Source organism: Macadamia integrifolia, chromosome 11 (assembly GCF_013358625.1).
Source record: "Macadamia integrifolia cultivar HAES 741 chromosome 11, SCU_Mint_v3, whole genome shotgun sequence".
NCBI classification, from domain to species: Eukaryota; Viridiplantae; Streptophyta; class Magnoliopsida; order Proteales; family Proteaceae; genus Macadamia; species Macadamia integrifolia.
Window position 1 is genome coordinate 3,014,205 of NC_056567.1, and position 11,680 is coordinate 3,025,884.

Below are 11,680 nucleotides of genomic sequence, written 5' to 3' on the forward strand. Positions count from 1 at the left end.
ATAGGTGTTGTTGGAGTCCCTCCTTATTGGGGAATTTCAGTATAAAATCTTCTTGGGAGGAAATCAGAAGAAAGAACCCAAAAGTGCCTTGGTTCCACAGTGTCTGGAAGAGTGGTGTTCTGCCTCGTCAAGCTCTATTTTGTTGGAAATTGATGCAGGGTATTTTATCTACTGATGAGATAGTAAAAAAGAAGGGTGTTTGCTTAGCCTCCAGATGTGAGTTGTGTCTTGAAGCAATTGAATCAATGCAGCACTTATTTATGGAGTGCAATTATGCCAAGGAGATTTGGGTCTCATTTGCTTCAATCTTCAATATTCAATGGATCCATCATGCCTCTATTCATGAGATGTTCCAATGGTGGAGAGCTGAAGGTAAAATGGTGCCAATTAAGCAGGCCTGGGCAGCTGGATTTGTTCTTATTCCTTTTTTCCAGTGGCAACAGCGAAATTCAAGAAGGTTTCAAGGATGAGGGATAAGGGCAAAACTTATCTTGCGTCAAATTTTTGCTACTATTCGAGACCTTTTTCCAATCTCTTTAAATAATAGAGTATCAATGGCAGATCTGATTTATGCTCGAATGATAGGAATTCTTGAAATAATCTAGTGCGCTCCTCCTTCAATGTGGCTGAAACTAAATATTGATGGTTGTTCCCTCGGGAACCCAGGACGAGCAGCGATGGGTGGGCTTATTCGACAATCAAATGGAAGAGTAGTCTCCTCCTTTGGATCTTACTTGGGAGTTAGAAATAACTACGAAGCAGAGTTTCAAGGCCTAATTCAAGGAATTAAGGTGGAAAAGCAGATGGGGATCAAAAAGTTATGGATTGAGACTAACTCATTTGCAGTGACACTGGCAGTTTATTCAAAAAAATTACCATGGTGTGTATTGCAAGTCTGGAGCTCTCTTTCCCCATATCTTTCCAACATTCAACGGAAACTAACTCATTGCTATCGATAGGCAAACCCAATTGCAGATTACTTGGTTAAAAGGGCTGTTCAAATTAAATCAAATGTCTCTTCTTCGTCTTTTCCTCATTCAATGATGGATGAGGTTATATGGGATGCTAAAAGTAGGCCAAGATATAGATTTTATTAGCTATGCTTTGTGAAATTGTGGCCCCTTTTCCTTGGTGACGGCAATGTCGAAGGTGAGGAAAGGAGCCCAAGATTAATTCTCCTCCTTTTTTTGTAATCTTGCATCTGGTGTCCTTCTAGACCCAGCATGTATCTTGTTTCTCCTATTTTTTTCTTTTTAATTCACATGAAATTTTAGCGAAAAAAAAGTATCAAGGTTTGTAGTGAATCTGAATACAAGAATTTTTGGATGTCATTTGTGGGAAGCAACTGGCCTACTATGTAAACATACAACAAATTGTATTGCATACAAGGGGGAAAACTTGATGATAATTGTTCTACTTTTTTTTTAATTTAAATAAACATTTGGACATATGTAGGAAAATGATTCATCCATTGCATGATTCTGTCCGAGTAGGTAGAGATCAATCCCATGGGTGTGGTGAAACCTCTATAAACACCACATTTGACACCCTTAGAAGGGCTAAGCGATGATGAGTTTGGAACTCCCCTGAGACGTGAACACTACAAGAAAAAAGGCTTTTTTGGGATGGAAAGTTTGTCCCAAATACCAAAATATTGTTGCTAATACCTTTTAGGGACAGTAAAAATTTTCGTCGCACCTTTGTCATTACAACTGCCATCACATCGCATAATTTAAGAGAAAAAAAATTTCTATCCCTAAAGGGTCAATTGTGACAGTTTTCAGGTGGGTGTTTTCCGTCACCAATAATTACTAAAGTGGCGGAACTATCATAAATATTCTGTTGTCAGGACCATGTAGCGACAATTTATTTCCATCGCAAAAAAGCATACACTATTTAAGATAGGATTTTTCTATTGTAAAAAATTTCAAAACTGTCTTTTGGGACGGATTTTTTATCACGAATAAGGTCTTCCTTCTAAAGACAGATATCCTTCGTCCCAACTAACAAGGGTTGTAATTTTTAGGGATAGTAAAATTTTGTCCCTAAAAGTTTTTCAGTAAATATAAATATATATATATATATAATTATGATTTTTTTCATATACATATTTACCCTGTTGTTACACATTAGACATTTAATGATTATATCATCCAAAATTATTAACATTAGATAAATCTATACAAATTAAATATTTATTTCATCCTCAATCAAAATGATACAAAAAACTATTTTTATTCCCTAATCTCTTCATACGTCCTCAACATTCAACATTAGAAATTTCATGGGAATTAGATGAACAAGCCTTTTTTAAATTAAAACATCTCTGCACTTTGTGTTTGCATGGACACTTAAATATTGTCTTGGTTCAAAATGAGAAAAAAATAATTACTAGAATTAAAAAAAAAAAATTTCATTATAGCCACATGGACTGCGAGACCTTGATCCGAGGAGTCAAAAATCTAATCGATTGACAAGACTTGATAATCATGGCTCATGTATTCAAGAAACATGTAGATGCTACCTTTATACTTGTTATCATCTGTAGTACCTGTAATGGGGTTAACATCAAGAACCTAAGCAAAACAATAAATAGGAGACATGCATGCCATGGAGAACTAAGATGAAAGTACAAACATACAGAGTTTACAAGATTTTATCAGAAACCAAACAACAAGAATGATGCAATAGGCTCCAGCATAATCCAACTTCACAAAACATCAAGGAATTAATCTGCATTCTTAGAGAACAATATGTATATATACACACAATCAACATAGTAAAGAACACTACACCTTCTCTTTCATTATACATCTGAATCTTTTTCAGAGCAACAATTTCCCCTGTTTTGATATCCAAATACAATATATCCAAGAACTCCAGATGTTCTTATAAAGGGGGAAGGGAACTAGAAAATAAACAGATAACTCCTCCACAAGACTAAAACCATGCACTCTACGAGTATTTAGAAATACATTTGAGAACTTTATTCGAGTAGAAAAATGAAGGAGTTCTACCTGCTAGGGTAAAGTAATACTGGGTTGTTGTATGATCAATGTGTCATTAAAACTTGAAGGCCAAATTTTATGAAGTTATCAGACCAACATTGCTATATTGAGCAGAGTATTGGACAAACACGAAATAACAAACACAATAAAAGGGGAATAAAAATTTAGTAGAAATATGGATGTTAAGATGGATAAGAAGCAGAACTTGAAAGGATAGAATCATAACTCAATGCATGTGGATGTGAAGAGCTCATTAGTAAAAACATTGCTTGAAGATCAGGTATGTGCAATACCAGAAAGGTGAAGAGAAGCTAACTCTTCTTATTACGCCAATAACTTAGTATGGAAAGAAAATTAAAACTAATGAGATAATTAAGGGTGTAAAAGAAGCAGTTTTAGAACTATAATGAACAATGACAAACTATTCGGTGCCCAGAAACTAATCTACCCTTTCATGTTGAGGTGCTAGTTGCACGATTTTTAGCAATGGAAAATTTCATGGCATTAACAATTAGAAGAAGAGGACAATCCAAGGGTGACCCAATCTTAAATGTAGGGAATTTATAACACCAACTGTAGAAACAACCGTTATTAAATTATGAGAAGATTCAAATATTAAAATTGAAGTAAGAAAAGAAATGACTCCCACAATGATCAAACAAATTAAACATAGTTTGGAGTATGATTCTCCACACAGACAAAACCAATACAAAATACATTCATGCCATCTTTTCTGATATGTTGATTGTCACACCTCTACAAATAAGAAAAGACAAGACTCCAATAAGGAAACAACTCTACTAAGAAAAGAAACAGTAACCCAAAGGTGCACAAATCAATTTTTCTAACGAAATAAGAAATACCTAAACCATCTGAAGAGGCCCCTCATTCTTTGAGAGCATCCATTTAATTATATGAATAGAAAAAAAGGAAGCCGATGATGCAAAAAGAAAATACAAACACAATTACTGGAGAAGTACTTGCTGCTATATAGAAGACAGCTACAAAGCAGAGGAGAAAAAGTATTAAACATGGACAGTTACTTCCAAGAGAATCAGGAGAATCCGCATGAAGCAAACAGTCAGCAATCATAAATGATTATAGTCAACATACAACACCACCCACTAGATCAAAATTTTCATGATTTGATTTCCATATGCTGCAAGCTACTAATTTTAAATAAAGTGATCTACAAAGAAAGCACCTAGAGTCGATGGAGAATCTCAAGAACCAAAAAATAATAGTGAATAAAGTGACATCACTATGAAAATTCTTGAATATTTTCAATAAGCCAATAGAAGAAAATCTATAGTAGACACATAAGCTCTCGGACAATGACAAATTAATTTAGATCCCTAAACCCTAAAGCATAAGACTTAAAATCCCTCTTTGTTTAAAGGACCCCAAGAATCATACTAAGAATCCTAAATCTAAACTTATGCGATTGAAATCAATGAAAAAGAACAAATGAATAATTTCCAACGAGGATTGGTTGCTAAAAGAAAAAAAAAGATTAAATTTGTCAGATCCATAGTTTGGATTATCCAACACCAGAATCTAAAGGCTTTGGAAAGTTAAAGTTAAAACTAACCAAAACAATTTAACTTCAACACAGCTGTTCTGCTGCCACCTGCGAATAAAAAAAACCCTCGTACAATATCCAAATCCACTACTGTTCCACTGCCTCAAGATACACTGAGATCATTCGTTTACAGATCATTTATCCCTTGTGATGATACAAAAGGGGTTGCGGTCTATAGGGCAATAAGAAAATGCTAGAAAGATTCACAAAAGATGGAGCAACACATACCACAGAGAGTTTCCAATCCCTCCTTAATATATAAGGAAAAGGAATGAGCTGGTGGTCCTTGAAGAGATTAGCAGAGAATTAGATGACTCATTTTCCTCTCAACTGTTGGAGGTTCCTAAAGGAGCTCAGAAGATAAACCACATGATTGAATTATGGTCAATGGGTCTGAGCTTTGACGAGCAGCCTAAAGATATTGCAAACGTTTGGTTGAAGGGTGCTTTAGATATGCAAGTGTCTAATCATGTTTGCCAAGCTGCAAGAAGCTTCAAAATACAAATCTCACTTGACAAAATAGAAACAAAAACTTGAATGAGGAAAGGAGGAAGGGGTGTTGAAATAACAGATTCATATCGATTTGAAAAAAGAAAAAATAGATTCATATCGATTTGAAAAAAAAAAATTGAAAAGGATTGAGATACCCATGAGTTTTGGCTGAGGGGTCTCCAAGGAATTACAATGAAGACCTCAAGAAATTGATCACAGACAACCAATCCAGGAAAAACCTTTACCTATACATTCCATTGAAGTGAAGGATTCTTAGGGCAGAAAATAATTGTATTCTGATTTGGATATTCCCTCCACAAGTTGAGGCCAATCAACTCTGGTTCCCTCAAACAGCTCAGCCTCTATCAACAGTTCAATTTCATCAGCAGCCCAAGAAAAGAAGGCAAAGGCCCCAGGTTTGATTGCCAAGCTTATTGGTGTGGAATATCCCCTTTAGAACTCATACAACTATACAAGATGGATATGAAGCAACACAAATTCATGTCAGCCGAGACCCATTTTTTATGTTGAGATGCCAAGACTAAAGAAGCCCCAGTTTGTAGATTCAAACTGGAAAACACTTAAAAATATCATTGAGACCATGAATTTCAAAGAATTTCTGAAGAGTAAACATGTTGAAAGTAAGTTTGAGTCCCATCATCCAGATACTTGTATCAAACAGAGAATCACAACCTGAACTTGGCACTTGATTGGTGCATTTCTAGGATTATTTAGTTTCTTTTGTAGCATAATATCCTCCACAAACAAAAATAAGGGCATTAGAAAATTCCATGAGCATCCATCTTCCTTATTATAAGGAAATTTGATCCCAATCACAATTCTACAAAAGAGAAAAGATTAGAGATCAAATCAATCTCAGTCTCTCCCCTTGATTCTTACCAACCGAATAATAGTTAACGATGATGTGTGCTGAGTTGTTCATTCCCATTGTAATCCTATATGTTGTAATCTTATCTTCACAGTGGTAAACCAAACCAAGTTATTATAAATATACACTCAGCACATCTCACCCATAGTCTCAAACTCACAAATATTCTTCTGTAGCATTATATCTAACGGTCATTGCTGGTGATTGAATGCAAACTCATACTGGTTCATTTGCTAGAAAATAATAGTGAACATATACAGCATCTTAGGATCCTTATAAGTTATAACCTTGGAGCTTAAGCCTTAAAACTCACCCATTTTTAAGTTGAATAATGTTAGACATGTATGAAGGACTTAACACTTTTGACAGTTACTCTAAGCTAAATAATAGTTTGGCAAAAGCAATGAGAAATAAAGTCGCCATATGAATGAACAAATTAAATCTATTACTTTATTTGCAATCAGAAGCTCAGATGGTAAAGATTCAACTTTTTAAGATTTTTTTTTTCTTTTAAAAATTGATGGAAAAACAGAGCATCATTAGGATGATCCACCAATATGCACTTTGCAAATAGCTGGTGGATGTGTTAAGTAACTCTGTTGAAACAACTCATTTATGCAAGGCAGTTGTGATGTTGACACTCATAAAACCTCAAAGGAAGATTTAATAAAAGAACAATATGTAAATATCATTATATTGAATTTTAATCATTCTTTATGATGTATGGATTGCTGCTCGACATTGTAAATTGACAGATTGCCATGCTCTTTTGTTGTCCCTACGCAGTACACATGATGCAGATAAATTACAAAAGTGGGCTTATTTCAGAGGAAATAAGCCTTGGATTGGGTCCTATACATGTTGGGCCTTTGGTCCAATGGGTTTTTATGGTAAATTGCCACTTTAATATGATTAAAATATGGGTAGGAGTTCTGAGTACGATTAGTCAAGTAGAGTTAGTTTAGTCCAAATTTTTGGATATATTTAAGTCTTTTTATGTTAAAACTTAAATTGATTTTGAGTCCAGATTACATTCTAAGCCTATGTTCTGTTTTTAGAGACCTAGTTTGAGAAAGAGTTTCAAATACTAGTCTGTTTTGACTATATCCAAGTACTAGTTTGAATTCCAAGTCAGTTTAGGACCGTTGGAGAGTCATTTTATGAAATTTATATGCAAATGTAGTGACCTATGGCCTCAGATACGAATTTATGACACATAGTCTTCAGTTCTGAAACTTTGGCTGTTGTAGATTCAGTAGTTGCAGGCTTGTAGCTGTGAAAGTAGTGTGCTTGGTGGATTTAGGTGGATTTCTAGCCTGGCTATCACCTCTATATCAAGATTGAAGGTTAGATTCTATCAGCTTCCATACACTGCGACACCCCACTCCTCAGTATTCTCTATTAGTTTCTTATAAATTTATCAATTAAAGTAATACCCTATTTTGCTTCAAAATCTGAATTCTAGTTGGTCATCTGTTCCTTGAAATTTTGATCTATTCTTTTGAGTTTGGGTTTCTGAAACCTTAGCTACTAGATTGCTATTTAGTAATCCTACTAGCATTGTGACTTATCTGCAGAGCCCTACTTTGTCATCAGAATTCTATCAAATTCTCCAGGGCTATTGATCTATTATATAGATCACTCGACTAAGTTATTAGACTGTTCTGAGCTCAGTGTTGAAATATAAACAAACTTTCTCCACATTCTCACCTTATCATCTATATTCTATCTCCTGTGATCCAGTCAGTACTATTATCTCACAGGATTTTTCTGGCTCAGAATTAGTTCACGTTAACACCCATGAAATAGTATTGCACATCAGTTCTTTTCATGTATGCTTCATCCTTTCCTATGACAATGTGGAATCGTATAAATCTCACCACCACCAAAAAAAAATAGTGTCCCTCCAAAATTTGAACATAAGTGGACAGTTTGAGTTCAAATGTAAAATAAATAAGACTTTGCTTTAAGAACCCAACTAAGTTGGACGATCTTATTCCGAATTTTAAATAAATATAAAATAACAGTACAATTATATTATAAGTCACTATTTATCAGAAGTGACATAAATGTTTATGTGCAAGAAATTGATTGTGACAGCACCTACAAATTGCGCTTCTCTTGGTGAATAGAACCCATAAGTGGTAACTATCATTTACTAACAATATAAAGAAGAAAATTGAAAAGTTTACGGCTAAACATTTCAACATAAGGACAAATATTTTAATACTACAGGGCAGTAGTACTGCTGCCACACTACTGATACCATCCAGAAGCCTTGAGTTGCAAGGACAGTTCATTCCCATTGTAATCCTATATGTTATAATCTTATCTTCACAGTTGTAAACCAAACCAAGTTATTATAAATATACACCCAGCACACCTCACCTTTAGCTATTATTCAGTTGGAAAGAAGAAAGGGGAGAGATTGAGATTGATTTGGTCTCTAATCTTCCCTCTTTTGTAGGATTCTAAGTGGGATTATATTACATTTGACCTCGAATAGTCCCAAATACATTCAAATATATTATCGAATACTACATAGATCACCAGAGAAGACAAAAATAGAGGAGATCGAAAGTTTCTCCCGCAAGGAGAGGGTGAGACTACCTCCGAAGATCAGATCACCCCAATATTTCGCTCCTTTTTGCCCGTTCTCTGTTGGTGTTAAACCCTAAGATTTTGAGTAAGCGGTGATGGTACTCCTTCCACCTTCGCCACAGATTCGTCTTGTATAAGATTTAATGGTAAGAAATAAATCAAAACCCGAGAAAGCCATAAGAGAGAGAGAATCGGGAGAGGAAAATAGCGTACCTGCCTTTCCTTGTCTATACTTGCTATAACCTCTCCTACTAGGCCAGTTTGTTCACCCTCTTCACTCTGTTTGTCCAAAGACCCAACACTAGCAGAGCCATTGCCAGGGAGAGCTCAACTACCCTCCCCAACTTCCTTCACTACCGACCCATATGCCTAACACTGAGGTTACCCCTTTCTAAGAAACCAGCACAAGAATCCAAGTTGGAGTTCATTGATTTGGGGCTTAACTGGACTTCATTTTATCTCACATTCCCATAGGTGAAGGCGGTTCTGCATCCACGGAGAACCTCTTCCTTGTGAACTGAAAGAGGTTCATATACTGGGGAGGACGACGAGATGGCTCATGATGGAGAAGGTTGGGGAGAATAATCTTAGGCCGTTTGATAACGTTTTTGCTGTTTCTGTTTCAAGAAACGGCATAAACATAAATTTTCATTTCTAGAAATAGAAACGGAATTGAAGGTGTTTAATAAGTCATGTTTTTAGAAGTCGATGGTAACTAGTGAAAGAATTGCCACAAGTCGTTTTCAGAAACGACCTAGGAAACGGCGCCTAGGTCGTTTCTTGAATCATAAATAAGTAAAAAATTTTATTTTTATTTCTAAAAATAAGTGAAACGGAACAGTTTTATCAAACGCTTTTTGCTCCGTTTCTGCTGTTTCTGGAAACAGAAACGGCAGAAACACATTTCTTGAAACGTTATCAAACGGGCCCTTAGGGTTTTGCGAGGGGATGAAAATTGGAATTGGCTCAGGGACGAGGAAGAGGGGCTATTAGTCTTGTCACTCTTGTGGGAATTTAGCGTAGGAAACCAAAATTTCAACTTAGGGCAACTTCTAATAGAGCTACATAAGACTTTATTGAAAAACAGTAGAAAAGTTTCGAAATTTACAGACGGTTAATTTTTCGTCCCAACTTGGTTTACTTGAGACGAAAAACAAGATGTTATAATAGATGCAATCCTATCTCAATAGCGATGGAAATACATCATCCCAAATGTCTTATTCATAGTTTTCAGAATTTTTTGGATCGGCTGAATATTTCGCGCATAAGTCATCGAATTAAATAACTATGTCTTCTGATAAAACACTTATGGACGATTAATTATCAGCCCTAACTTGTTTTACTTGAGATAGATAACAAGATGTCGTAGTAGATGAAATCTTATCTCATTAGAGACAGAAATGTACTGTCCCAGATGTCTATGTAGGGACGAAACCCTATGTGTCTCAATTATTCAAAAATTTTCGATTACTTCAAGCTTAAGTCGTGGAATTAAATGTGGCAAAACAGGGATGATTAATTATCCATCCCCAACTTCGAGATGGTAAGTTTTTTTGTCCCAACTGATAAATATGTAAAAATGAAACTATATCCGTCCTAGTTCCATCGCTCGTAAGTTTACTTGAGTGGAAAACATCTATCATAATAGATGTAAACTTAATCATAGTAGTGACAGAATAAGCCTTTCAAAATGTCACGATAGTATATGTCCATCTCAATTGATATATATATATATATATATATAAATGGTTTCTTTAGGGACAGAAATTATATCTGTCGCTAAAAAAGTGTCACAAATGTCCTATATTTTTCTAGCAATGGAAAAAATCGGTCCCAAAATGTCGCGATGGTAATTATCAGCCCTAACTTGTTTTACTTGAGATAGATAACAAGATGTCGTAGTAGATGCAATCCTATCTCATTAGCGACAGAAATGTACTATCCCAAATGTCTATGTAGGGACGAAACTCTATGTGTCTCAATTATTCATAATTTTTCGATTACTTCAAGCTTAAGTCGCGGAATTAAATGTGGCAAAACACTTAGGGATGATTAATTATCCGTCTCCAACTTCGAGATGGTAAGTTTTTTGTCCCAACTGATAAATATGTAAAAACGAAACTATATCCGTCCTAGTTCCATCACTCTTAAGTTTACTTGAGATGGAAAATATCTATCATAATAGATGTAAATTTAATCACAGTAGTGAAAAAATAAGCCGTCCCAAAATGTCACGACAGTATTATGTCCATCTCAATTGATATATATATATATATATATATATGGTTTCTTTAGGGATGGAAATTACGTCTGTCACTAAAAAAGTGTCACAAATGTCCTATATTTTTCTTGCAATGGAAAAAATCAGTCCCAAAATGTCGCGACGGTAATATATCCATCCCAATTGATAAATATGTAGCGATAAAAATTATTTGTCCTAAATGGTTTATTTAGGGACGGAAATTTAGTCCGTCGCAAATGCCCTGTTTTCTTGTAGTGGAAGTAATCTTGTATTTATATTCAAGATTTCTTCTTAGACCTAGGCAATATAATTTTGCTTCCATAATTGCATAGAATGGTTAATTAATTGGGTAAAAATATTTTAAAATTAGAAAATATCTTTAACATATATTAGAATCGACCAAGACCATCCGAGAAACCATAGGCCAATTCTAAATTAAGCTAAAAACCCAATTGGGCCAAACCCACTGAGTCAACTCGAGCTAGACTCACATTAACTCAGGGCAGCGCCAAGTGCACTTGATGTCATTTGCATCTAGACCAACGTTGGACAAATCCAGATTATTAAGGCCAGATTGCATATTGTGTTGGATTTACGATTTTATAGGAATTTAATTGATCTTTAACCTTATCTCAACCAAATCTTGTATTTGCTACCCAAAGAATACACCTAGACACACTCTACAACCCCTAAGACATCTAGAAGACTCTAGAAAACTCATGTAACAAATGTGAGTGTTTGTCTACACCTTAGAAAAAAATTATTTTTTATTCCCGTAATAAACACCAAATCTCTCTCCACAGAGGAAAGAGATCACCCTACATATGAAAGCATTTCACACATGCTTTGATTTATTTACCAAAAGG

At 35.1% G+C, this 11,680-nt stretch overlaps 1 long non-coding RNA gene across 1 annotated transcript; it reads right to left on the bottom strand.

The window, feature by feature from the left end:
- Positions 1–2,216: 2,216 nt before the first annotated feature.
- On the bottom strand, positions 2,217–9,156 carry LOC122092645. The gene is made up of 3 exons (XR_006144247.1): positions 8,786–9,156; positions 8,582–8,683; positions 2,217–2,551 (listed from the first exon to the last, which is right to left on the bottom strand). It is a non-coding gene; the product is annotated as an uncharacterized LOC122092645 (long non-coding RNA).
- Between the last annotated feature and the right edge of the window lie 2,524 nt (positions 9,157–11,680).